This window comes from Salvia splendens, chromosome 7, assembly GCF_004379255.2.
Source record: "Salvia splendens isolate huo1 chromosome 7, SspV2, whole genome shotgun sequence".
NCBI classification, from domain to species: domain Eukaryota; kingdom Viridiplantae; phylum Streptophyta; class Magnoliopsida; order Lamiales; family Lamiaceae; genus Salvia; species Salvia splendens.
In genome coordinates, this window is record NC_056038.1 from 25,790,958 (window position 1) to 25,796,443 (window position 5,486).

A 5,486-nucleotide genomic window follows, 5' to 3' on the forward strand; every position below is an offset into this window, starting at 1 on the left:
AAAAATTGTGTTTAGAAAAAATAGTGTAGTTTGTATTATATATATAATATAAGTATACATGTGTGATGGCATGTGAGCAAATAGGGTCACTGCAACGGTCATGTTTTGGTGATCGTTACATTTTAATGTTTTCGCAAAAATATAATAGTATAAAGCTAGCTAGAGACGTTATTGCTTGATCTACAGGGGAAAAGAGTGAAGCGAATTTGATATTATCTGAAGTAATAATTAATTAATTATTACAAGAAGGAATTATTGTGTGGTAATGTAAATGATACTAATAATAATGCCATAATGGCTGTGTCAGTATGCGAATTTTGTATTTTTGCTGGAATGAAGTAATTTGAATTGAAATGATATTTATTACAGCCACTTCCAGATACATAAATAGGAAGGGTCCAAGTTCAAAAAAATTGTGTACCAACTTATTATTAATTATATCAGAATGGAAAGTACTAGAGTGATTTATTTATCGAAATTATTTGTGAGAAATTCCGTTGTTAAATACTCCTACTCCGTACAAGATAAATAGTGAGGAAATTAATATTTGGAATTATTGTTGTTATGATCAGATGCAAAACTATAAAAAAAATGCAAATCAGTTCAATAATAACAAATGATTTACCAAATGTTTCGAAATTTTTTCTGCTTTAAATATCTCTACATGTTTATTTCACTATTCCGTTGATGTACTATTAAATTACAGTTTCTATAATTATGTTTTTCATTACAATTATCACACATTAGGAGTGTTATACCTAATCAAGCACAGGTGGATAATGGATAGCCTATCATTCTTTTTTCACGGGCTTTATATAACTATCAAACATAAAAATGCTCTTATAATCATTTGGTAGACTATTCAGATTTCGGCTTGATAGAATAATGATCATGATGGTAATTTGTGCTAGTTAATTATGTACATTAAATTTGTGTGTTTGGTAATTTTATTAAAAGTTTATCCTATTTTAATTCATTTTTGGTCTCCCTTCATCCCTTGCTAAAAGATACATTTTTTTTTTCAGCACGAGATTTAAGATTATAAGGTTTTGTTAGTAAAGTGAGAGAGAATGACAAAAAAAAAAAAAACTCACTTATCTTGGGACTTCCTAAAAAGAATATGAATTACTTAGCAAAGGACATATGTAATATAAAAGATAGAATACGATGTTAATTTTTACGTGGACTAATATAGCTACAATAATATATCTACTTAAATAGAGTGAGAAATAGAGAACGGCATTGTACATTCATCCCACTAAGTCCAACGTTTTATCTAAGTCTAACTTTTAAAGCTGCTAGTCTAATCCATCAAAACAGATTTAATTAATTTTGTAGGCTGAAACCTGGGCTTCAGTGTGGGCTTTCTCCGCTTATAAAAATAACATGGGTTATATATATATATATATAGGACTATGATCAATACCAAACCAGTCATAAACCTTAAACGCCGAACAACATCATTATAAGACAACCTGAAGTTCATTATAATGAACTAATAACAAACTTATAATGAACTTCAGATCTTTATATTATGCTAGATGATGTTATTGTTTTTATATCTTTGAATTCCCTATAATGAACTACAAATAAAATTGTAATGAACTCCGTGTTGTTTTATAATGATGTGTTTGGTGTTTAACGTTTAAAATTAGTTTGGTATATAAAACAACCCTATATATATATATATATATATATATATATATATTATACCAAAGAGTATATTGAGAAGCTATATTTTTCATTACCTGTTCGAAAACGCAAATATATAAAACTAGTGAATTCTACAAAAGAAGATAAAATAAAAAAAAATAGTATAAAGAATAACTACTACTCATATTTACATTTAGTATATATGGAGAAAAACTAAAAATACATGATAATTACATGTCTCTTATTTAAATTTTGTAAGACAAATTCTTACGTGTATTGTTGTGGGTCAACAAACATTATCAATGACGTTTCTCTATTGATTTGTATCCAGAGTCTTGTAACGATGATGCACATTCTGATGTATTTGAAGACTATCAAAATTACGATGATTAAGTATCTCCAATATTGCAAGAGGATCGCATTGAGGCCTAACTTTATGGGTCTTCCAATTTATGATCATATTGTATATTTTGGAAATTGATTTTTTTACCAGATCATGAGCTGTAGTGGTCAGTGCGATCCACACGCATCATAAATACTACTCCATCCGCTATTACTTGTCTTTAGTTTTCTTTTGATCCTTCCGCTAGTACTTCTCACATTTACTTTTAGTATTTTTGATAATGTACCTCACATTTCACTAACTGGTCATTTACACCTACGTCATTTTATTAACAAAATAGGATTACGTTCCACTATTTTTTTCTACCTACTTTCTATTATATTTTTTAAATCTATGCCCGGTCAAATTATGCCAATTAATGGCGGATGGAGGGAGTAAGAGTTTTCATTTTGATGTGGATTTAAGTTCTCGTGCAAGTATTATTATTGGTATATACTACTAAAAAAAGGTCTTTCATGGCACTCAAAAGTGCAAGTATAAATGCACTTTTTTGACATTTTACTTGTTATGGCACTTGATAAAAGTGAATTAATGTAATGTGTATTAATAAATTTAGTGCCAGGATATACCTTCTATTGATTCACCTAAAAGTGTCACGAAAATCCTTGCGTAGTGGCATTAGAAAGTACCACAATATGAGCTTTACAACTACACCTACGTCTAGAATAAAAAATTTACAAAACGTCACTTATAAATATTTAAAATTATAATTTCATCCTATATTTTATGGAATTTACATTTTCTAACACCAAATTTCTATAATTTATATTTTGATCCTTCAAATATTTATAAATTACAGTTTCAACATTTAAATAATTTTATAAATATTCAAAATTACAATTCCCCCATGTATTTTATGGAATTTACGTTTTCCACCAACATATTTCTATAATTTATTTTTTGATCCTTCGAATATTTATAAATTACAGTTGTATCATTAAAATACTTTAAATTTACTTGTTCCTTTTCAATATACAAAATTTATAAGCATCCAACAAAATTTTTAAAAGCACTTTCGGAATAAAAACGTCAAACTGAATATATATCAAAATTTTAATATGTCAAAAGAACATAACATATTTGTAGTTACATTGGTTCTACTTCAACTACATAAAACATCATTAGTACTAAAATTATAAAATTCTAATCCATCCAAAAGAGCATGGTACATGTGTAGGTACATAGATTGTCTTGTGTAGGTACATAGATTGTCTTGTGCTTCTTCTATCATGTGAACAATCTGCAGCCTGTAACAATGAAATTTCATAATTTTAAGAAATCACTAGAGAAAAATGTAAAAAGAAAACAACTGTCTTAACTTATACAAATCCCAAATTCTAGCTACGTATATGAAATATCAAAAACACATTAAAACGACAAAAGTATTGAATGCATAAACAAACTATTTATAACTCCAACATAGCATTTTCCATCATGAACAAAGAAAAGTATAGAAAATACAAGACTAGAAACACTACAAATTAGAATGATTGGTCACAAGTATAAACTCAACAACAATTTACTTAAGTATACAAGTAACAATTTTTTCACACAAATCCAGAAATTTCCAGAATTTTGACACCAATTTGAAAAATCATTCTGAACTTATACAATGTCCAAAATTAATAAAACCAGTGGCAAATTAAATCTATACTTGTCTATGTTATAAAGTTTAAATTTCAAAATCAAAATCATCACCTTGGAGAGGTTATCCATGTTTTAGTGTAGACTGCCAAAAAAGAAACTCAGCAGAACAGTCATGTGGTAAAACTCATTCCGGACTCATACAATGTCGGAAATTAGTGAAACCAGTGGCAAACTAAAGCTATACGTGTACATGATATAAGGCCAAAATTTCAAAATCCAAATCTTCATCGTTTAGAGGTTATCCATGTTTTATTGCAGACCGCCAAAAACTGGAACTCAACAGATCAGCCATGTTTGTAAAATTCATTCCAAACTCATACAATGTCAGAAATTAGTGAAACCAGTGGTAAATTAAAGCTATACTTGTCGATGTTATAAGGTCTAAATTTCAAAATCCATAGCATTAGCGTTTAGAGGTTATCCTTGTTTTATTACAGACTTGCAAAAACAAGAACTCAACATAACAGAAAGAAGTCACCTATGAGTATCATACTTAGGCTAGTTAGTACTTAGCAACCATGTAAAATGCCACAAACAAAAAATATGGAAAGACCTCAAATTCAGTCTATACTATAACATAATGAAAAGCACAAACCAAGATTGATCATATAAACAATATAATTAGTTAATTTAGTTTAGAGTACCTGGAATCCAAATGTAAATCGAGAAATCATCAGTACTCAATAGGCGTCACCTACATATACAATGATGATATCCAATAAGAATAAAACTAAAATGCAATAGTAAATCATTTGTTGGTAAACCATTGATAAAATATACCAAAGAACGTGGCCAAGCAATCATATGACCAACTGTTTGAGACAACTCTTGAAAGTTCTCGTAGGGCCTGATCAATTGCTCTTGAGGTTCAACTACAACTTTAACATTTATTTCACACCAATTCAATCCTAATGCTTGTCCTCCAACTTTTGCATTTGGATCGATGCTATAAATACATCCTTTAGCAACAACTTTGTTTGTGAAAATACTCCGGAGAGAAACATACGTTCCAACCTCCAAAAAACCAAAATAGATTAATAACCATTTTTAATATGTAATATATTTCAAAATTCTATAAAATTAAAAGCAAAGATACCTGATCAACTTCAGTTGAAGTAGGATTCAGTGAGCTCGACTCAGAAACGTTTCTTACATCTTGCCCTTTGTGTACTTGCGAAGCACAAATTCTTTGTTGTGTCTCAAGCATAGGCTCTAGTCGAGCATTTTTTTTCTTTGTATTCCATTAGCAAACGGTTAGATGTACTCTTAGAAGTTCCATTCCATATATCCGAGGGGCACACTCCTTTACCCATCATCCTTACGTGTCCTGGCTTATCTTTCCCCATGACTTGTGCAAATACGTCATTTGGAGAAATTGCATCGTCAGAACCTTCAGGAAGCTGATCACTGCATTCTGCCATTTCTGTTTGTTTACAATGATTTTAAAATTAATGCACACATTAAAATTTCATATATATTTCATAAAATGAACAAATGTATCATTACATACAAGTTTGCTTGAGACATCTGTACTTGAGTTTCCATTCTGAGACACATAACATGAACTAAATAACTGAACACGCGATGGGCACTTTCCATGTTCCTTTGTCTAGGAAAATGTAAATTGTCAGTTTACTAACATATTGTAAAACAATTATGAAATGAAATATATAAGAAAGAAAAATTACTAATTTCGCTTTCACTAGAGCAAATGGCGTCTTTCCGGTTCTCTGGTTCATTAACTTCTTTGCTCGAGCGTTTTTGTTTCTCTTGCTTGTTTTCT

General features: G+C 29.6%; 1 long non-coding RNA gene across 1 annotated transcript; it reads right to left on the minus strand.

Moving 5' to 3' along the window:
• Positions 1–3,248: 3,248 nt before the first annotated feature.
• On the minus strand, positions 3,249–4,530 carry LOC121741423. The gene is made up of 3 exons (XR_006037862.1): positions 4,484–4,530; positions 4,348–4,397; positions 3,249–3,303 (listed from the first exon to the last, which is right to left on the minus strand). It is a non-coding gene; the product is annotated as an uncharacterized LOC121741423 (long non-coding RNA).
• Positions 4,531–5,486: the final 956 nt, after the last annotated feature.